Source organism: Rhincodon typus, chromosome 8, assembly GCF_021869965.1.
Source record: "Rhincodon typus isolate 14 chromosome 8, sRhiTyp1.1, whole genome shotgun sequence".
In the NCBI taxonomy this organism is placed as follows: domain Eukaryota; kingdom Metazoa; phylum Chordata; class Chondrichthyes; order Orectolobiformes; family Rhincodontidae; genus Rhincodon; species Rhincodon typus.
Window position 1 is genome coordinate 26,274,968 of NC_063339.1, and position 23,540 is coordinate 26,298,507.

The 23,540-nt window shown below is 40.7% G+C and overlaps 1 protein-coding gene and 1 long non-coding RNA gene across 4 annotated transcripts in view; both read right to left on the bottom strand.

The window, feature by feature from the left end:
• Positions 1 to 23,540, bottom strand: part of LOC109916454 — a 387,714-nt gene that overhangs the window by 78,877 nt on the left and 285,297 nt on the right. The window lies entirely within an intron of this gene.
• Positions 1 to 23,540, bottom strand: part of LOC109916456 (synaptotagmin-16-like) — a 64,612-nt gene that overhangs the window by 26,554 nt on the left and 14,518 nt on the right. For both annotated transcript variants that reach the window (XM_048600000.1, XM_048600001.1), the window contains exon 2: positions 7,939 to 8,118. The gene's annotated coding sequence lies outside the window, so the exon portion shown is untranslated. The remainder of the gene's footprint in view (positions 1 to 7,938; positions 8,119 to 23,540) is intronic.

Sequence of the window (23,540 nt, forward strand, 5' to 3'; positions counted from 1 at the left end):
AGTAGAAGTTAAACTGCTGTGGGGCAAGCCATTATGATAATAGACAGGCTTCCCACCACAACACTCCCTAAATCACAACACCTCCTAAAATCCAGCTTTATGTGAGTTCTGGGTTTCAGAATTGGTTTACTGTAACTTCTATCCTTTCAATTTCTCTCTCTCCAAATGGACAGAGTTTTGTTTGCTTCTTTATGGCTTTACTAACCTCCTTGGCTACTTCTGGTAATTTTCACTTCTCCAGCTCCTTTCGACCCATTACTTCCTACCAGAATGAACCACATCACATTTATCTATATTGAAGACCATTTACCAGTCATGTGTACATCAATGAGTCATACAGCGCAGAAATAGACCCTTGGGTCTAACTCATCCAAAACTAAACTAATCCCACTAGCCTGCATTTGGTTCATATCCTTCTAAACTTTTCTTACTCGTGTAGTTCAAGTCACTAAATATTCTTAAGAAAAGAGACAGAAAAATTGTTAGATTTTAGAGGTACCTTTGGGTATGGGGAGAAAGCAGGGCATGACACTGAGACAGAAGATCAGCTATGTTCATAACAAATGATGGAGCAGGCTCAAAGGGTCAAGTGGCCAACTGTTCCTATTCTGCAAGGTTATTAATGACTTCCTGTATTTTGTCATAGTCCCCCTGTGAATTAACTACACTCCAATCTAGTATGGTCTACAACCTTGTTTCAATTTCCAATTCCCAATTGCTTATGCAAACATAAACAATGGTGGTCCCTAGCAATGATCCTTGAGGAATGCAACTTCCCACCTTTTTGCCAGTCTGAGTAATTACCTCTAACCCCGACTCTCCAATTTCTGCTTTGTTGCCAACTTGTTATTTCATCGGGTTACCTATCCGCTAACTTTACATGTTTTAGCTTTATCAAAGGCCTTTTGAAAGTACAAATATATTATTCCAACTGCATTACCATTGTCTACACTTTCCACTATTTCTTCACAATATTCAGTAAGTTTGGCCAGTATGACCATCCATTTTAAAATCCACTGGGACATGGTCACCTCACAACTCCAGGAACCTGGGTTCAATTCCACCTTCGGGCGACTGTCTGTATGGAGATTGCGCATTCTCTCCATGTCTGTGTGCGTTTCCTCTGGGTTCTCCAGTTTCCTCCCACAGTCAAAAAGATGTGCGGGTTAGGTGGATTGGCCATGCTAAATTTCCCATAGTATCCAGGGTTGTGCGGTCTAGGTGAGTTAGCCATGAGAAATGGAGGGTTACAGGGGTAAGGTGGGGGTTGGGTCTGGGTGGGATGCTCTTCAGATGGGTCGAATGGACTGCTTCCACACTGTAAGGATTCTGTAATTCTATGCTGACAGTTTTGATCATATTTTCAGTTTCTACATGCTTTTCTAATATAACTTTCCATAAGGCTTCGATTATCTTCCTACCAACAATGTTAATGGTCTATAGTTCCTGGGAATTGTTCTCGCCGTCTTTAAATAAAGGAATCACATTACCTACATAATAGACCTCTGGCGCTATTCTCTATTCTAATTAATATTTATATCAATTATAATTGTGTCTCTGATATATCTCCCCTAACTTATTTCAATATGAACAAAAATGTTGCTGTACAATACGGAGTGCTCTCTGTATCTGTAAATTGTCAGTATTGCATGATTTCTGTGTTGCAGTTTTAGAAACACATGAATTTGTTCAGGCATCAAAAGAAAGTTCAGACATTAAGGTCAAATAAAAATATACTTTTTGCTGCTGAAGATAAGAAGAGAACGATATAACCATTCATTCTCACCAGATAGCCTTGTGCAATCAATGGAAAAAAATTGATTTTTTTTGGAATACATTGCAACAGGAAAGGAAAGCAGGAATATTAACAAATGTGTCCAAAACTGTATTAGTATCTTGACATTGGGAACCATTTGAATGCTAAATGTTTAAATCATTTAAGAGAGAAAACAGAAAATGAACACTTGATTACAGAGATTCCCTAGGATAAAAACCAAATCTCATAAAACTTATAGCTCCTTTTCAAGGCACACTAGAAAAACACATGAGGGGAAAGGAGTAGAAGCTCCTATTATAGATTTTGATAAAGGGGGGTGGGAGGAGGCATAGGTGCAGTTATATGGGTCAGTTGAATGAAATGGCCTGTTTTTGTGCTGTACGCTGCATGTAATTCCATGTATCTCACTGGATTCCAAAAACTCATCAGCACTTTTAGTGAAGGTCAAAGGATATATGAGATCAAGTACCAGAAATCGGAAGAAATGGTTCGTAATTGCAATGTTCAATCTCACTTCTCCTCCAACTCTGAGAGTCTCAATAAAGGAAAGCAGGAAGTGTGTGCTCCCTTTGATTTACACTGTGTGGGTGCTGATAGCTGTCATCTTATCCACAGATCGAGTAATGGGGCTTTGCAGGTTCTGAACCTGAATATTGTTGTGTCAGAAAATTTTCTGCTTATGTTTTCAAATGCAATGGCTGAGGAAATCTCTATATGCCTGCAGATTTTATTTAAAGATCTCAAATCTCATATGAACTTGTTTGCTTGCAAATCTAACCCCTGAACAGAAGTTTATGATGGTTTGTGTTTCGGCCCAGAGGGAGTGAAGTACAATTTTTAATGTCATGATTTTAACAATCCAGTGAATTCAATAGCAACAGCAGAGGTGGGCAAGACCAACAAAATGTTAATGTAATTTAAATTATCGGCATGGTGAGAATTACAAGTCTTTGTTGGAAGAAATAGCCTGAAATGGCAGATTAAGGTTAAGAAATCCTTAAGTTGCCAGTTGCAAGAGTTGAGGGTCATGGCAGAGGGCAAGATGGGCAGGGCCAGGGGGATAGTTGGTGGGATTTCAACAAAGCTAAAGAAAATCCATGTCCCTCAGAGACAGGCTTTTAAGTGCATGAAATCCAATGTCAATTCAATATCTTTGGCCAACTTATTATTCCTTGGAAGATTGGACAGGAAATGGAACACCAGCGCTGAAAACGGACCAGGGCACTCAGAGCAGGAACAAAGCATGTCAAAAGAAGATTTAAGTAGCAGTTTATTGAGAAAAGGTTGAATTGCATAAGCAGTGTTGCTACTTTTTTGTTTCTTGCTTCCTTTTCCTGCGATTGTTCTCAACCAACGAAAATCAAGTGTTCTGCTCCGAACATCTAATAAAAATGTTTCAGATTTTACATCCTGCATTTGTGGGTTGTTAGTATAGAAAGCAAACACATTTTCAATAAATTGTCAACAAGGGATTTCAAGTTTAAGTATGTTGTTCTTAAATTAAAATTATAATGCGTCCCACTTTAAGCAGCAGTGTTATACTCCTTAATTTAAGCAAGAATGTCCTACGTTGATATATTCTATTAACTAAGTCACCATGGCAGTGCAAACACTCCAACAATCTCAGTGTATTTTCATGCTGTTGATAAAGTGTCAGGAAAAAGCGATCGTGCATATATTCACAGTTTATGTTTTCTTTGGCATTGTGTGCCATTCTCTAATGGGGCTTTCAGAGGATCGACGGGAAACACACCAGCATTTTCCATACATCCGACAGTGCCTTTAAGGACTCTCAAAACACCAGGCCCCATACGTCCTTGAAAACAAAAAATTTACCTTTTTCCACAGTCAGCATAAGTACATGAATAGGAAAGGTTTGGAGGAACATGGGCCAGGAGTAAGCAGGTGGAACTAGTTTAGTTTAGACTATGTTCGGCATGGACTGGTTGAACCAAAGGGTCTGTTTCCATGCTGTATGACTCTATCACTAAGTACAGTGTTATGTCAGCCACGAATGGCACTGATGCTGCTGGGAAGAGGGAAATATTCCATCAGGACTTCACTTCCAATTACTCCTATTGGAAAGTGTGCATGAAAAAGTTGAACGAAGTCAGGATCTGACTCTGTCATGATGTTCTCAATGTTAGTCTGTCTGCTGACACTGATGCTATGAGTTTTTGACAGGAAATCATTTTAGACACAAGCAAGAAGTGAATTTATGTGAGATCATAGCATGATCACTGAAACCAGCTCTTTGCATCCCAGTATGGGAAGGATACTGAATCTATGAGAAAACAGAGTGAAGATTCATGGGAATCATATCAGGATGAAGAAAGGTTCAAAAAATGAGCCATTTCTTCTAGAAACAGAGAGTCACCGCAGGCCAACATGCAGGTGGAGAAAGGTATTAGGAAGTCTAACATACTTAAGGGGATTTGAGTACAGGAGTAGTGAAGTCTTATCTCAATTGCATAGGAACTTGGTTAGACTGCACCTGGAGTACTTTGTGCAGTTTTTATCTTGTTATCTCAAAGAAGATATCATTGCCATAGAAGGAGAGGAACAGGGTTCACCAGACTCGGTAAAATAAAACAAAGAAATACGGATGCTGGGGATCTAAAACAAAATCAGAAAGTGCTAGAGAAACTCAGCAGGTCTGCTAGCATCTGTGAAAAGAAGAAGAAAGTTAATGTTTCAAGTCTAGTGACCCTTCTTTAGAACTTTGTCAGTACTTTCTGTTTTTGTCCTGAGACGGTGGGACTATCCTATGAAGAGACAGTGGGCAGTCTGGGCCTATACCTTCTACAGTTCCAAAGAATGAAGGATGATCTTACTGAAACTTTCAAAATCCTTAAAGGGATACATAGGGCAGATGGAGGTAAGATGTTTCCCCTGGTTGTTACAGGAAGATATAGATGGGTTGGTCAGATGGGCTGACCAGTGGCAGATGGCCTGATAAACAAGATGAGGGAGTATTTAATGAATGACAAGACATTGGGTAGCTTAGAGGAACAGAATTATTTGCAGATCCCTGAAGTCATCACAGCATGTGAATTGGTATATGGGACACTTCCTTTCATCAGTTGTGGCATAGAGTGTAAGAGCAAGGAGGTAATATTGGAATTGTACTGAGTGTTGGTCAGGCCACAACTGGAGCACTGTGTGCACTTCCAATTACATCACTACAGGAAGAATGTGATAAACCTAGAGGGGGTTAAGAGGAGGTTCACCAGGATTTGGCCAGGGTGAATAGACAGCAGCTGTTCCCCTTGGTTGAGGGGTCAATCACAAAAGGGCATTGTTTTAGGGTAAGGGGCAGGACATTCAGAGGGGATTTGGAAAGAAACATTTTCACTCAGTGGGTGGTAGGAATCTGGAATGCAGCGCGTGGGAAGGTCATGAAGACTGGAAACCTTACAATCTGTGAAAAATAGAGATAACACAGTGTGGAGCTGGAGGAACACAGCAGGCCAGGTAGCATCAGAGGAGCAGGAAAGTTGACGTTTCGGGTCATGACCCTTCTTCAGAAAAAAAAATATTTGGATGAGTACTTCAAATATTCAAGGATATGGGACAAATGCAGGAAATTGGGATTAGCACACTTTTATTGGTATTTATGTCAGTGCAGTCTCGATGGGCCAAGGGCTTTTTCTGCACTGTACGAATCTATGGTTGGGGAGTTAGAACCAGGAGGCACAATTTAAAAGTGAGAGGGGTGGCACTTATATCTCAGCTAAGCAGTGAACCTTTTACTCAGAGAGTTCTGAACATTTGGAATCCTCTACTTCAGAGAGCTACAAATGCTCAGCCTTTGATTACCAGTGACATACATGGTTACGGGGATAGGGTGAATAAATGCCTTTGAGGTTCAATCTGCCTCAGTTGTATTGAATAACCTACTCCTGTTCCTATGATCCAATGAGGGGGAAAATAAAAGAAACTTTCAATATTTAGAAATGGTTTGAGAGGGCAATATACTGCAAAACCATTTCTATTGGTTGCTGAATGAGTAACAGAGACTATCATTAGAACAACAAGGCAATTTAGTAAAATTATCTTCTGCAAATAGCAATTAATACAAGCAATGCTTCGCCACAAATGATTATTGAGGGAGGGATTGTAAAATCCTTAATGACGGAATCGAATACGTTTTTGAAAAGGATGAATATAAAAGGGAACTGTTCAGCCAGCTTCAGTTGAGGAATCAGCATCGTGATACATGCACAATGGTCACCTTCTGCACTATTATTTTTCTGATTGTTCTATGTTGCTGGGCTTACCTAAGTAAGTTGGGTACTGGAGAGCTGCCAGCAACTATGGAAGCATAATGATAAGTATGAGTCACCGTCTCCAGGAAGGGAAGGGCAGAGAAAGAAAAGAACTAGAGAATGAAAACAAATCAAGTAACTAGCATATAGTGTTGAGCCTATTTTAGGTTTAATATATACACTGGACTTTCTGGTAAACTGCTTATTTGATTAAATACTCTAGATTGTTGACCTAACTGTGGTGATATGCTAGCTCAATTGGGCTCTCAGCAGTGCAGTTCCCAAGGCTGTGTGCCAATTTAAAAACAACATTTAACTTGGCAGTGGTTGTGACTGCAAATTAGTATGATTACCCTGCCCTGGCAGAAGTTTATAACAGAAGAAATATTAAAGTACATTTTTATTGCATCACCAAGTCAGCATTATTATTGATTCTGATGTTATTGTGCACTGGTGCTGCAGGCATAAACTTAGCCAAATATTCAAGGGTTGTCACAGTGCCAATCGTTCTAAAATGGCAAACAAAAACAAAGTTTTATTAATAACTGAATCAGACAATTAAAAATTGATCAGTATTTAGGACCTGTAACCTGTAGCTAAACACATTTGTCATGGTCAAACATAAGTACAAATCAATGAGTATTGTTTAATACAAAACACTGCAGAAGTTAGTGTTAATTCCTACATGCAATTTGTGCAAAACAAATCAATGACTGATTTCTAATTAAAATGAATTGCCTATTTTAAATTCCTTTATTGCACTTTGTGAAGTGTCAATCAGACATGTTAACAGTTCTTCCACTTGAAACCTTCATTATGGCTGAATGTTCCAGTCCCTAATTACCTTTTCAGACTGCCTTTACTCATGATTATGTGACTAGAAGATACTCGTGAGTGATGCCAGTAAATGAGCATTGAAGACTTTCATACAATACCCTTGACAAAAACAGAAGTTGCTGGAAAAGCTCAGCAGGTCTGGCAGCATTTGTGAAGAGAAATCAGAGTTAATGTTTTGTGTCCAGTGCCCCTTCCCAGAACTGAGCTTTTCCAGCAATTTCTGGTCTCGTTTCTGATTTACTGTATCCGCAGTTGTTTCGGCTCTTACACAACACCCTTGTCTTATTGTCGTAACAATGATCTTAAAGGAGTCATTAACTGAGGTGTTTCTAAAATAAATGGGTTAAAGTAACAAATTGAGAATCTTAAATGCTCATCTGTTGGCATTATCAGGAATAATTTCAACTCCATAGATAGGAAGGAACTCACCTCCCTTTAAAGGTTTATCATCATGGGGACATTTTTTAATGCAGTGACTTCTTAGAATTTTGAATGAACTGCAAAGGGTGTAGTGGAGGCAGAGTCAATCAGAGCTTTCAAAGGGAATTAGATAATTATCTGGAAAGGAAAGAAATTGCAAGTCTATGGGGAATAAGCAAGTGAATGGAACAGATGAGATGATCTTGCAGAGAGCTGACATTGATGCAACCAGCCAAATGGCTTATTGCGTGCTGTAACTATTCTAAATATCAAACCATTCACTTTTTTTGTATGAATAATTATTAACTTTAACACCTGTTTAGATTTTTGTCTGCTCAGTTTCAATAACACCATCAGTGTTGAAGCAATTGGGCTTGGGGCACTTGTGAGTCTAATGGTTTAAGAAATTATGCTCTGTGCAGTTGAAATAGGACAAACACTGTGTTACTAACTAACATTGATGAGGTTCCCTTATGTCATTATCTTTGATCAGTTTCCCAGGTTAAACCTAAACAGATGGGTAAAGAAAGATGCTAAATTAATTTGAATTCTTTTACCTGACTTTTTTAGAAATATATTTGAAGAGGAAGCCCACAAATGTCCACCACCACATTGATGAAAATGCAAGAGACTCACCAAGACCCCTGTGGATTCCAGCTTTTTCTCGTATTTGTTTCTTTTTTCGCTTCAGTTCAAGACACTTGAGTCCACCGACTTTTCCAAAGCACAGTTTTTTGTTGATGAAGAGGAAGAGCAATGCCAACAAGACAACAAAGACTCCAACTGCTGACAAAAAGCCAATGGCCTCAGGTGTGACTACAGAGAGAAGAAAAGTGAAACTAATTATGAGAGAGTCAGATAATTGGCTCCTTTATTCGCTTTTCCTCCTCAGTTATTTCTTTTCACCTGCCCTCTGTCCAGTGCTCTGGATGGAGGAGCAGATCACCGGTTTTCGAGCTGTCTCATAAGTCAGTTGGTTAGAAATACCTAACAGTGCATCTAGCTTACTCCTAGGCCCTGCATTATGTGTGACCATGTCTCTTCTCTGATTGACATCTCCCAAAGATAAAGCAATTATTAAGAAGTCACAATAATTCATGGGCAATAATTCATCATCCCACCAAACCCTTCCACATAGGACCTAAGAGTGCAATACTCAATGCTCTATTTTTTTTAATGTTTTAACATTCCAGAGAATCAAATAAAGATCCACGATTGCCAAAAATACATTTTTTAAAAAAAACTTCTGCCACAACAGTTGTTTTGAAAGTTAATGTTTTGTTTTTAATATCTTATTTATCTCTTGGGATGATCACTGGATTAGAAATCATATAGTTTCCTCTACTTTTTTTGTCTCCCTACTCACTCTCTAGGTTCAGTGCTTGCTGAGATACAGTCCTATCTACAATAGAAATCACACCATTCCTCACAGTGAAAGTCAGCAAACTACTTGACCAGGAAGAACACGACACTTGAGGCAAATCTTATGGTCGTGCACTTCCAACAGAGGTGGCATATACAGACATTATTATCAGAGATACAGCTGGGGTGTACATCAGCAACTATAGCATCAATGAATTTGAAGCAGAGGGAGAGGCTGGTGTCAGCAGCTTATCTTTGGAAGGCCTTCCCACATCCCGGACAATTACCACCGCGTTGTTAAATATGGACATATGAACAGGCAGGACTAGGGCATTCAGCCCCTTCAACCTGGTCCACCATTCAACCCTTTGTCTAACACAAATCAATCTACTGCTATCTTTTGGAAGAATTCTGCTTCCAGCTCCTGTTCAAAAAGATAGTTCCAAAGACTCACAACTCTCTCAGGGGAAATAAAATTGCCAAACTCTGTTTTAAATGGCGACCCTTGATCTTTAGGTCAGTGACCCCTAGTTCTAGATTCTCCCAGAACCAGAAACATCTTCTCTACATCTACCCTGTCAAGGTTCTCCAGGATCTTATATGTTTCAGTCAGAACATATAGGCATTCAAGAAGGCATTACATGATTGTTTGGTTAAAAAAAATGAGCAAGGGTAAAGAGAGAAAGCAGGAGATTGTCACTAGATAATAGTGTTCTTTTAGTGGGCTATTGCAGTAACAATGGGTCAAATAAATTCCTTCTGCACCGTAACACTTCTGTCATTGTCACCTCAAAACTCCAATAGATGCAAGTCTAGTCTATCCAACCTCCTCTCTTAAGATTCCCCTGCCCATTCAGATATTAGTCTGATGGACCTTCACTGAACTGCCTCTAATCCATCTCTTTCCTTCCTTAAATAAGGTCACCAATACTGTACACAGTACTTCAGATGTGGTCTCACCAGTGCCTAATATAACGGAGGGATAACCTCCCTACATATGGATTCAATTTCACTCACAATAAATGATGACATTCTATTAGCCTTCGTAATTATTTGCTGCACCTACATACTAATCCATTGTGGCTCATACACAAGGACACCCAGGTCTCTCTGCATCTCAGAGCTCTACAATCCATCACCTTTCACATAATATGCTTCCTTTTTATTCTTTTTGCCAAAATGGACAATTTCATATTTCTCCACATTAGCCACGTCTTTACCCATTCATTTAACCTATCAATATCTTTTTGTATCTTCCTTGTGTTCCCTTCAAAACTTACTTTCCTACCTATCTTTGTGTCATCAGCAAATTTGGCAATCACACCTTCCATCCCTTCATCCAAGTCATTTATATAAATTGTAAACAATTGAGCTTCCTGCACTGATCCCTATCCAATCTTCCATCCATACCATTGTGCTGACTACTACAACATACGCTTTTATTCTCTGGAATAACCTTTGATCTTATCAAATTCTGCAAATATAAATACATTACATTGGCTGGTTCCCCTTTATCGGCAGTATGTTAGCTCCTCAAATCCAACACATTGGTCAAATATGATTTCTCTTTCACAAAACCATGTTGACTCTGTCTGATTACCTTAATTTATCCAAGTACCCTATTACAACCTTTTAAAAAAATAATAGCTCCTAACATTACCTTGCATTATAAAAGTGAATACACTTCAAAGTACATAAAGGCTGTCAAGTCCTTTCAGCTATCCTAAGATCCTTGAAGGAACATATTATTTTCCTTGAAGGTATTCTCTCATTTCTCTACTGCTTCTTAAAATTGCTAGACAATTAAAGCTGAGTATAAAATGTAACACAGAGCTATTCTGCAATTTGAAGTCAAGCAAAATCAAATGAAAGCAAGGGATAAAACAATAGTTTAAAATCAAAAAGAATATAGCTTCTTCTTTCATTATGTTGAACAAGCTACGAAACGTCCTGAGATATCAGGGTGGTTGGTATGTATACAACCCATACCTATTGTTTGAAATGTGGCAATTTGTGCTCCCTGCTCACTGGTATGATTGCTGTGTGCAGCCAGCACTAAAACTGTTTCTCAATGCCTGTACATACCAGCAGGGGATCAAAACCATAAGTTGCAAACTGACCTGCACTTTCTAAAGGAGATCATGATTGTGGCTACAGAACACGCTAACAGTCAAACAAGAAGTGAATCTGATCTGGGAAACAGTGTAGAATAACACAACATGAGACACAGCTCACTCCAAGCTACACTGGAAGTACTAGTGGAAGAAATGAAAATGGCAGGAAATGTTCTGTATATACAGGGGAATGAGGTCCTGGAGCAGGAGGAGATAATGTGGAAATCATTGCCAGGAGTTTAAGCCTAGGACCTTGATGGAGTGGTACACCTAGTTCGGTGACATCACACAAGTGGTCAAGGTCAGTGAATACAAATTCACCTTGAACAAAGATAGCAATCAAACCTTTGTAACTCCTAAATTCACCACACCTCCATCACTCACCTACCAACAATGTGTAACAATCAGGACTCAACCCAACATTCATATACTCTACCACACCCTTACAGACTTACACTGCTAATACTCTATACCGACATTATGCAAATATATTTCATCACATTAATTCTTGCACTTCCCTCTCTCTTGCAAGACAAAGTGGTACCTGTAGACTGCAATAGGTCATAGATTGGCAAAGTTGACAAGTATGTGCTGCATGCAAGCTAATACAGAGAAACATGAAGTGTTAGAAGAACAAAGAGAAGCAATGTAAACTTAATGGCGCAGTTCCAAAGAGGATGTAGGAGCTGACAGACCTAGCTGGGGGTGGGGGCATGTGCATCAATTCTGAAGGTGGAATGACATTCTGAGAGAGTGGTTAGCAAAGCACATGAGAACTCAGCTTTGTAAGTCCAACCATTAAGTACAACAGCAGGGATGTTATGCTGAGCCTATATAAAGCATTGTTTAGGCTCAAGTAGAGTACTGTGTCCAGTTATGGTTAAGGAAGGAGGTGAGGGTTCTTAAGGAGGGTGCAGAGGAGATTGACCAGAATAGCTCAAAGGTTGGGGTTTTTTAGTTACAATATGCATTAGAAAACTTGGGGTTGTTCTCTTTCGAGAAAAGGAGACCAAGGGGAAATCTGATAGAGGTGTTCAAGATTATAACAGGTTTAGGCACGGTAAACAAAAACAAACTGTTCCCATCAAATGATGGCACAAGGTCTAGGGTACACAGATTTTGAGACTTTTAGGACCCTAGGTAGTGCTTTCAAACAGAGAGACCTAGGGGTTCAGGTACTTAGTTCTTTGAAAGTTGCATCACAGATAGACAGGGTGGTTAAGAAGGTGTTTAGCACACTTGCCTTTGTTGCTCAGACCACTGTATAGGAGTTGGGATGTCATGTTGAGTTTGTACAGGACTTTAGTGGGGCCACTTTTGGAGTACTGTGTACAGTTCTAGTTGCCCTGTTATAGGAAGGATATTGTTAAATTGGAGAGGGTTCAGAAAATATTTAACAGGATGTTGTTGGGGCTGGAGGGTTTCAGTTATAAGGAGAGGCTGGATAGGCTGGGACTTTTTTCCCTGGAGTGTAGCAGGTTGAGGGGTTACCTTATAGAAGTTTATAAAATTATAAGGTGAATAGCAAAGGTCTTTTCCTTAGGGTATGGGAGTTCAAAACTAGGTGAGGGGGCATATTTTTTAAGGAGAGAGGAGAAAGTTTTAAAAGGGACCTGAGAGGCAACTTTTTTCACAGAGGGTTGTTCGTATATGGAATGAACTGCCAGAGGAAGTGCTAGATGCAGGTACAGTTACAACATTTAAAACATACTTGGACAGGTACATGAATAGGGAAGGCTTAGAGGGATATGGGCCAAACACAGGCAATTGGGACTAGTTTAGTTTGGGAAACTTGGACTAGTTGGACTGAAATTATTTTTCCATGCTGTATGACTCCATGACAATGAATGATCTGGAACAAAAACAGAAGTTGCTGGAAAAGCTCAGTAGGTCTGGCAGCATCTGTGAAGAAAAATCAGAGTTAACGTTTCGGGTCCGGTGATCCTTCCTCAGAACAGTGAATGACCTGGAATTTTTTCCCTATGAGAGTGCAAGAAGAGATGCAGAATGATTTTAAAAAGAAATTGGATGTGCATTTATAATAAACTTGCAAGGCTACGGGGATAAAGCAGGGGAATATAACTGATTGATTGGTCAAACAGAGACCTAGATGGGCCAAATGGCCTCATTCTGTATCACTATGACTCCTCAACAATCTGAGGCAGCTGGAACAAACCAAACGGGGTAGCATGCCTGTATGTCCAAACCTTCATAGAGGAGATGATGTTGGCCATTATAGGAACACTTGCAGCTTATGCCATTGTGACCAGCATGCAGAAACCCTAGACAATCAGTATCCTGCTTCCTAATCCACCTTCTCATATTCCACTTCACCCTCATCCAACACCTGCTTCTGACTAACAAGATGTGGATGGTATAAAGGATGCACCATTTTATGTTCACCTTCCTCTCACCATTAGCCTTGTGTGTTTTGCTTTCAGATAGCCAAAAACTGCAACCAGGAAATAGAGGAACACCAAAACAGTAATGCTGGAGGCACATCGACACTTGATATCACCCTCACAGCCACCAACTCAGATACTGGCACTACATGTATCTTACAGAGTGACACTGGGCATATATGTGCTGCACTCTGTGAAGGGGCAAGGAAAGTGCAGGTACCAGTGTGCGAAAGGGGCATTTTCTGCTGCAGAGGACTTAGGTGAAGTTTTCACTGGGCAGGCTACAGGAGAAGACTGATCCATACAACAACAATTTAGTTCATTATGAAGCCTCCCAGAAATACAATGGTGCTCAGTGCCAAGATGCATTGGGAAATCAGCAGCAACTTGGTACAAGGCTTTGAGCATAGTTTGAGCACAACATAGCAACAAATGACTGATGTCTCACCATCCATTGTGGCTACTTCTATTCTCGTCACACTCTTTCTCACACATTGAAGAAAAAATGGAAAATCTAAGCCAAAGTGTGGCGTCTTAAGAACGAGATACACACTGCTCCCACCAAAGGAAGAACCTACTGGATCAAATGCAAGTCACACACTTACGTCAAGTAATCTGTCGGCTAGCACCTACAACGAGCTGTGGCTGACAGGTCCATCCCATCCCATCCCAATCAGAGACCAGCAGCCAGAGGGATCTACACAGTGTCTGGAACTGCTGCCTGCAGATACAGCCATGAAAGCAGGACAAGCGAGAGCAAAGTGGAGGGTGGCTTTCACTCCAACCTGTCAGACAGCCCTGTTTTCCCCACACAGGGAAGCAGGTAATTGTGCCAGTGATGAAATGAGGCCTTGGAGAGGTTGTTCATTCACCATGTAAGGGCCTTCATTGGTAGTAGGTTGGAAAGGTCAGTATTCATGCCCAGAGCCTGAGCTTGGAGATACAGGTAGGTGAAAACCACCCAAATATTTTCCCAGAGATAGTAGGAACTGCAGATGCTGGAGAATCTGAGATAACAAGGTGTAGAGCTGGATGAACACAGCAGGCCAAGCAGCATCGGAGGAACAGGAAGGCTCACCTTTCGGACCATTGGGATGCAGGGTTCCCAAGCGGAATATGGGGTGCTGTTCCTGCAACCTTCAGGTGGCATCGTTGTGGCACTGCAGGAGGCCCAGGATGGACATGTCGTCTGAGGAATGGGAGGGGGAGTTGAAATGGTTTGTGACTGGGAGGTGCAGTTGTTTAGTGCGAACCGAGCGTAGGTGTTCTGCAAAGCGCTCCCCAAGAGGTAGCCCAATGGTATCAATGTGGACTTCACAAGATTCAAAATCTCCCCTCCCCCTACCGCATCCCAAAACCAGCCCAGCTTGTCCCCGCCTCCCTAACCTGTCCTTCCTCCCACCTATCCCCTCCTCCCACCTCAAGCCCCACCCCCATCTCCTACCTACTAACCTCATCCCGCCCCCTTGACATGTCCGTCCTCCCTGGACTGACCTATCTCCTCCCTAACTCCCCACCTACACTCACCTTTACTGGCTCCATCCCCGCCTCTTTGACCTGTCTGTCTCCTCTCCACCTATCTTTTCCTCTATCCATCTTCTACCCGCCTTCCCCTCTCTCCCTATTTATTTCAGAACCCCCTTCCCCTCCCCTATTTCTGAAGAAGGGTCTAGGCCCAAAACGTCAGCCTTCCTGCTCCTCTGATGCTGTTTGGCCTGCTGTGTTCATCCAGCTCTACACAAATATTTTCCCATCCTGCCTGCCATTTCTAAGGACAGGAAAGTCACACCACTAATTTTTTTCCCTCCCATCTGTCTGGAAGGGCTAGGGCCAATGGCAGTATACCTGTTCGATTATTAACTGAAAAGAAAGGAACAGCATAGTATGGGGAAAAGGTGACAAAGACGATAAGTCATCATGCCCATTGGAAGAACAGGTGCAGACTCGACGGGCTGAATGACTTCCTTTTGCATTGCAATGATTATGTGAAAATCATTCGAAGTGAAAAGGGCCAATGCTATATAGTAGCCTCTCACTTTTGACAGAGTCTTCCCTGGCAGCACTGTTAGTTTGATTTACTGAATCCTTCATGTGTTCGAGGTACAGTGAAAAGTGTTGCCTTACTTGCTTTACAGGCAGGGTGTACTACACAAGTGCTGCAGGGTAACGGAACAGAGATGCAGGATACAGTGTTACAGCTGCCGAGAAGGTGCAGAGAGAGATCAACATTAATACTAAAGCGGTCCATTCAAAAGTCTGATAACAGCAGGGAAGAAGTTGTTCTTGAATCTGTTTGTACGTGTATACAAACTTTTGTATCTTGTGCCCATCAGAAGAGGGTGGAAGAGGGTCTAACTGAGGTGGGAGGGGTCTTTGGTTATGTGGGTTACTTTCCTCATGCAGCGGAAAGTACATATGGTGTCAATAGATGGGAGGCTGGTTTGTGCTATGGACTGGGCTGAGTTCACAACTCTCTGTAGAGAGTCTTTTAGTTTAGGGAGGAGCAGTTGCCATACCATGCTGTAATGCATCCAGACAGGATGCTTTCTATGGTGCATCTTTACAAATTTGTAAAAGTCTTTACGGACATGAGGAATTTCCTTAGCCTCCTGAGGAAGTAGAGGCATTACTGTCCTTTCTTGACCATAGTGTCAACATGGTTGACGTGGTGAGCTCCATGTTCGTAACAGTACACAGGTTCAGGATCATAACCTATGACAATGGATATAAAGGCTCAAAAATGTTTTGCTGTCAAATCTATTTTAGTGTCACTGGATACTTGATAAAGCCACAAGGAAACAGTGGACAATGTTAAAAGGCTTCCATTGTGCAAATGTCAAACTAATGACAAATTTATATTAATCCCAGCTGGACTCTGGTTGTGCTCTTGTCTATATTTCAGAAGGCTGAGAGTTCAAGACCCACTGCCGGTCATGGGCATATAAACTAGTCGGACCCTCCAGTGTAGTACTCAACCTGTATCTTACTGAGTGAGAAATTAAACCATAACTCTGTTTGCCAATTCACACCGGTGTTAAAGATCTCACAGCACATCACAAGCAGCAGGTGGCGAGGCTAACATTAATCCTTCGGTGAACACGCAAACAGGCTAAATGGTGATTCATCTGATTTGGCTGTCAGCTACATTGTTGAACTTTGCTGTGAGAAGGCTAACTATCTTGTTTGCACCTTTTTTAAAGCAAAATAATACTTAATCAATTATTCAAGTACATAGAACTCTATTTTTCTGTGCTTTTTCGTGAAGCTGCGCATTTTAAGCATCATGGAGGAATAAGGTAAAATATTTCTGGAACTGAGTAATATACATAATGGTCTTAGCATTGGAAGTTTAATAACATTGATAACACACCCATATTTTTTGTATGCTTGAAATCTGATTTATTGGCAGTAAACCCCGTTTTGGGAAGTCTTGAGGATATCAGTGAATGTTCTTAGATTTTTTTTAAAAAGTCAACAAGTGCTTGTGAGTTGGAGAAAGGAACAAGAAATTCAAGCTGAGCAATTATTTTATTGTTACATCTCTTAGCAAGTGGCAGAGCAGGCTCAGGGACTGCATGGTCTATGCTTCTTCCTTATGTTTTTACATCCTCCATTCACTTCTAGTGATTCTTTGTTTGTTTGTTTATTTATGCAAACAATCTTAACAAAAGGTTTCAAAAGCTGAGCAAAGTGGCTGACAGCTCAAAATCACTCTGAATTTCAGTTCAATGACCTATTGATGACCGTGGGCTCATTTTAACTTGAGATGAATAAATCCCCAAAATTTCAGCTCTTGAATCGAAGATCATGCCAATTCATTAATGTCTTGAAGAAAGAAATCATGGGGACTGTAGATATGGACTAATTTTCTGATTTCTAAACATTAATTGCTGGATAGCTTTAAAATTGTTTAGTTACAACAGCACGCTTCTCCACCCTTGCCGCAGTTCATACAGACACTTTCCCTTTTAGACTGCTTCACATGAAATGGAGTGTTTCTGTAATATAATCACTGTCATAACCTGCAGAAAGGTGACAGCACACTGGCTCCCAAAGCAACAGGTGGACAGAAATAACTGATCTGTTTTAATGATTTTAGTTGCAGGATAAATCTTATTCAGAACACCAGGAGAACTCACTGCTCTACTTGAACATTGCCACAGGATTTTTATTATGTAATCCTAAAATGGCAGACAATCGAAATGTCTCATTCAAAGGACAATACTACTGGCAGTAGAACATTTTCTGTCCCTCAGCCAAGGCTGACAACACAAATTTCCATATAAAATGCAACAGGTTGACATGTCTGATTCTGTTTACTCATTAGATTTGCAGTCATTAGAAGGATGCAGAGCATCCTTTATTTTTTCTTTTCGCAATGCCACACAATAAATGGCACTCTGAATTTTCACCTTTGTGCAATAAGAATGGTGTGGGAGTGAAACTATCCATCACTCTAATAAAATAAACTTCACAAATATCTCCATGCTCACCCAGCTCCTCAACAGATTGCTGACATTTTCCTTTTATATTAAACTGCTACTTACTCACCAGGCGCTCCACACTGCAGCTAATTGTTAAATACTAACCTGCCAGATTCTGAATTATATTGTAGACAGATGAGTGGGTGGAAATTTTAATTATATTGTGCATCTTGATAACAACTATGAAAATGATTAATCAGTCATTAAGATTCCACTTATATGATAACCCACACAATTTTTCTTATGGCTTAAAGATGTAATACAGTTAGTTTGTGAACTCTTTTTGAAGGACTTCTGTAGCTTTTGAAGTATGTGGCTCCTTTCATCATCCAGACAATTGCATGCACAACTGGCATTTCAACCAGGAAGATACTGGAATACTTGCTAAACTGGCAGGTCCAAGCTCAGTTTTCCTTCATTCTTTCAATGGGATGTGAACGCTGCTACCCAGTTACAAATTTTTTTATTCATTCTTGGGGTGTCGGCGTCACTGGCTGGGTCAAACCTTAATTGCCTTCAGAAAAGTGGTGGTGAGTCACCTTCATGTACTGCTGCAGCCCACGTATTATAGACTTTCCTACAATGCCTTTAGGAAGAGAGTTCCGGGATTTTGACCCAGAGACAGTGAAGGAATGGCCATGTAGCATAAAGACTACATCTTTTTTGTTTTTCTTTATTTTTGATAATGGTCAGAAATTGGAAAAGGACCATTTTAAAATCCAAAAACTGTGAAAAGAATTACTGCATTTTTAAAAACAAGTGACTGGAACTCATTGTAAGTTGTGTTTACAATGCTGCTTTGCAAGCGGGGCTGGGCAGAGAGATAAGTCGGCACAGCACCACAGCATCATAGAATCATAGAGATCTACAGCACAGAAAACTAGCCCTTCAGTCCATCACATCCATGCTAGTCAAAAACAACCACCTAACTATTCTAATCCCTTTTACCAGCACTGGGCCCAAAGCCTTGTATGCCTTGGCATCACAAATAAATACTTCTGAAATGTTGTGAGGTTTTCTGCTTTTACTGCCCTTACAGGTAGAGTTCCAGATTCCCACCACCCTCTGGGTGAATTTTTTTTTTTACTTCTCTAAACCTTCTGCTGCTTACCTGCATCTCCGTGGCCATTGATCCCTCCATCAAGGGGAAAAGATTTTTCTGTCTACCCTGTCTATGCCCCTCATTACTGTGTACATCTCAATCATATCCCCTCTCAATCACTTCTGCTCCAATGAAAACAACCCCTGTCTATCCAATCTCTCTTTATAATTAATACTCTCCAGCCCAGGCAACAATCTCGTAAAACTTCTCTACACCCTCCCTGGTTCTATTGCATCCCTCCTATAATTTGGATTCCAGAACCCCACATGCAATACCCTGGCTGTGGCCTAACCAACAACTTGTACAGTTCCAGCATAACCTCCCTGCTAGTGTGTGTGTGCATGGTGAGGTTCACCCTGCAACAGAAGGCTGACTGGTTTGTGCAATCATGATCAGTCTTGCTTGGTAGAGGTTATTAGCCTAACAACAACTCTCTGATTGGTTCTGGGTCAGCTGAACAGCTAGTGATCATGAACAATACAGAGGCAGAAGGACTTCAGACTGGGAAAAGCTGGGTCTCTATCGCTCTGCTCTGAAGAAGAATCATACTCAATGTTCCCTCTTGCTCCAAGGTTCCACACACAGCAACTAGCCTCAGTAGGCTGATCACAACATTGACTTGTAGCCAACATAGCCGGAATGAAAATTAGAGGGAGATCTATCCATACTGGACTCAAAATGTTAACTCTGTTTCTCTCTTCACAGACACTGACAGACCTACTGAGTTTCTCCAGCATTTTCTGTGTTTGCTTCATGTCTATATCGATCTCTCTCCAGTAAAGTAACTCAAGCCTGAAGACAGTCAGTCCATTGTTCTCTCCAACTATTTGCTATAAATTGTTGCCTCACACCAATGACTGAGAAACTGAACAATTAATGTGTCTCTATGGCAAAGATCTGGAAAGGAGGAGGTTGAAGAATCGAAGGTCTGGGGCAGAAAAATGAACATCTCATTGAAGCCTATGTACTGGTGCTATTGAACTATAATTTCTCAGGACTTTCTCCGCCAGACATAACACCCACGTTTTTGTTTTTCTGCATGTTCTAAAACAGAATGGCATCTTGCTTGGGGTGGGGATTTTGCAGGTAATCCCAAGCGTCTGCTCCCCTTGTTATTCTAAATGGTTTGGTTGGTGCTACTGAATGAGGTTTGGGGAGATTCTTGCAGAGGGAGCTGATTGCTGCCGTAGGCCTGCGTGCTCAAAGTTAGAGAAGAAAAGAAAAACATCACATTTTCCACTCTTCACCATTATGTAACAATCTTTGGTAAAGCACGGACAGCGCGGGAGGCCAAGTTTAGATTCTCCCTTAAAGTCACTCTTCAAGTCGCTGGTTGATACTTATCATCATGATTCATAATTAATGACCAATTGAGCAAGATACAACACTGCAGCCAACACTCCTCAAAGTCTCCACATTAACCAAGAGTTTATAAAGGAAGGAGAAAACTAATGAGAATGGACAAATAAAAAGGCTATGCCCCTTCAACCATAAGAATTAGGCCAGTAGCAGTTTTCAAATTTTCTGATTTCATCCTCATTTGCATAACCTGAACTTTTTTTTTGCTATTGCACAAACGGAAGCCACAAGCTCTAATACAGTCACAATAGAAAAAGCTTATTTGTGGAAGCATTGGTTGACTGGAGGGTTTGAGCTATCGGGAGAGGCTGAATAGGCTAGGGCTATTTTATCTGGAGCGGCAGATGCTGAGGCTTATAAATCATGAGGGGCATGGATAGGGTGAATAGGAAAGTCCAAAACTAGAGGACATAGGTTTAAGGTGAGAGGGGAAAAAATTAAAAAGGATCTGAGGGGTAACTTTTTCACGCAGAGGGTGGTGCGTGTATGGAATGAACTACCAGATGAAGTGGTGGAGGCTGGTATGTTTACAATTTTTAAAAGGCATCTGGATGGATATATAAATAGGAAGAGTTTAGAGGGATATGGGCTGAATGCTGCAAATGAGACTAGGTCAGATTGGGACTCCTGGTCAGCACAGATGAGTTGGACCCAGGGGTCTGTTTCTGCGCTGTATGACTCTATGACTCTAAATATATACCGATAAAACAACCAATTTTTGTATTTGTTGTCCCCTGCTCGTTCCACTATTGTGTCCTCTTTCCAAATGTCTGACCCTTCTTTTACGCCATCAGTCCATGCCCTGGGAATCTACTTTAGGCAGCGGCTCTCCTGGTTAGATTGCCTTTTCTTGCTCTCCATGATCAGAATGTGTATCAGAATCTAACCCTTAAACTGTCAGATCCTCTCCCACCTGATTTGTACTTGTAGAACACATGGTGATGCAATATACCACATCCCCTGTCATCATCACCTTCTCCCACATTCTCAGAATTTGAAAATTCAGAAGGCTTCCCTAATATTTGCAAGGAATGACCATGCTTTATTAAGACAGTCTTCCCATACAATTTTTCTCAGCGTTCTCCACCTCTCTAAGCCCTAAAAAATCTAAAGCCTGGTAAACTGCTAATAGTTCAGGGAATGTTGTCGAGTTGCAAGGCTTTCCAGAAGTAGTCAAATCTTGAACTGGGATGTTACGGGTTGATCAGTTGGAAAAGAGCCCGAGAAAGCGACACCATTCAGACTGTCATGACCAGGGGAGGGATGGTTTATAGAAATGTGCCTTGCTGATCATAATTGTGCCAATAAAAACATGGGAACTAAAGCTGTTGTCAGATAGAAGGCTGACTCACTCTGAGTGAATAAAGAATGTGGACCTGTGTAGCGAAGTAATGACAGAAATGCTGCAAAATGCTTGAGGTTGTGCAAGACATATCATTGTTGGATCATGTATTTAAGGTCACAATTATCTTTTCATCTGAAGTATAATTTGCATTTATTCTTATATTATTTGTGTTAAAGTAAGAGTTGCTAAAAGAGAAATCTTGTTGGTAATTCTTTCACTTGGGGGTCGATTGGTAAAATTGGTTGTGTTGGTTTACTAATACAGATTGTAACAATAAGAGACAATCCACCTCTTTCCATAGCAAATGTTTTCAGAACATCAAATGAAACACAATAAATAAGGCACAGTGGCTCAGTGGTTAGCACTGCTGCCTCACAGCACCAGGGACCCGGGTTCAATTCCAACCTTGAGCAACTGCCTGTGTGGGGTTTGCATATTCTCCCTGTGTCTGCATGGGTTTCCTCCCACAGTCCAAAGAGGTGCAGGCCAGGTGGATTGCCCATAGTTTTCAGGGATGTGTAGATATAGTGGGATGGTGTGGACTTTTTTGGGCTGAAAGGCCTATTTCCACACTGCAGGGAGTCTATGAATATTAAGGTGCACTCTACTACTTGCAAAATGATGCAAAATTTACTGTAAAGTATTTTGTGACATTCTGAGGTCACAAAAGTGCTAAATTTTCTCTTTGCTACTGCAACAAGTGGTGTTTTATGTTGCACATTTATCTACTAAAAATCACAGCCTAAAGGGGTTGTGTAAGGGTTGTGCACAAGACACAGGGTGGATGGGAGAACCATCAACTGTTGTGTGCCAATTATCATTCGATGCACACATTTAAATGTCACTTGTAGTCACATACATCTCCCCTCCTTATGTTCCACACTTTACAATGTGGATGCTATGAACCTGTGTACCAATCAAAGTATGTTAGACAAATGTATTGACCAGGCAAAAATCACTCTCATCTTTTGACAAACAGCATGAAATTAAGGTTTGGGAGCTCTTCAATTTTATCTTTGTGCACTATGTACATGGAATGTTGATATACCACTTACAGAATGCTAAAACACAGCCCTGCTGTGCCAGACACAATGGGAAGGTGCACGGATGTGAATTTGCTGCTGAGTCAAGATTGTTGCTTACCGCAGGGTGAGGGAAAAGCATAGAAGTTTTCAATAGTCCCAATGTCAATCACAGAGGAGATATGAAAACATCAAGGAGCGTGTTTTATGTTTATTAAACGTGGCTTTCTAGATATATTTCCTCAGAGTGCTGCATTCCCTACTGCTTGCCTCCCAATTTCCCTTAACAATAAGTTTGTAATACACAGTGAAGTAATTTAGAAGAAATTCGGACAAGTGCAATACTCGAGTAAGCACTGTTTGATTTATTTCAACAGTTCCATTAGCGAAGCAGACACAGCTTTACCAAAGTTGCACTGAAGGTGTAACTGCTGCAAAATCATGTCAGAAAGCAATTATGAGAACAGGGTAGCAATTCAGCTGCTATTGACCTTTGATCAGGCAGGGCTCATTTTGCAGAGATAGGGTTGTTTTGCTACAACAGCATGGACCCATGCAACTGGGAATCTTTAAAATTGAGTCATTCCTCAAAAATTCATCTGGGAACTGCAGCAGCTCAATTCGACATGAGCAACTCATATATATTAAAACAGAATCGTATTGTGTATTGGATACTGGTTTATAATTAACAGCTTCATTCACTGCTTGAAGGCTTCTCTCATCTCTCCTAATGATTGGAAACAAAGGTTTTCTGTCACATGTGTTTATTTGAGTGGTTATGGATTAATTGCATCTTGGGAAATATTTCCTGCATTAAATTATCTAAGGGAGACTTTAACTGTCAGTCTTTTTGCATTCTGTATGACCCAGGAGAGATTAAATCAGTCCAGAGTTGCTTTTTAGGCAATATTAAAGGATAAATTACTATAATTTGTCTGTACAAAGACTGTCACTAGCTAATTAGTGAAATGGCACAGAACAGAATATTTTTGCTGATGTACTAATGCATTTGTTTTCTACCTGATTGTAATCACGGCAAACAATTGTA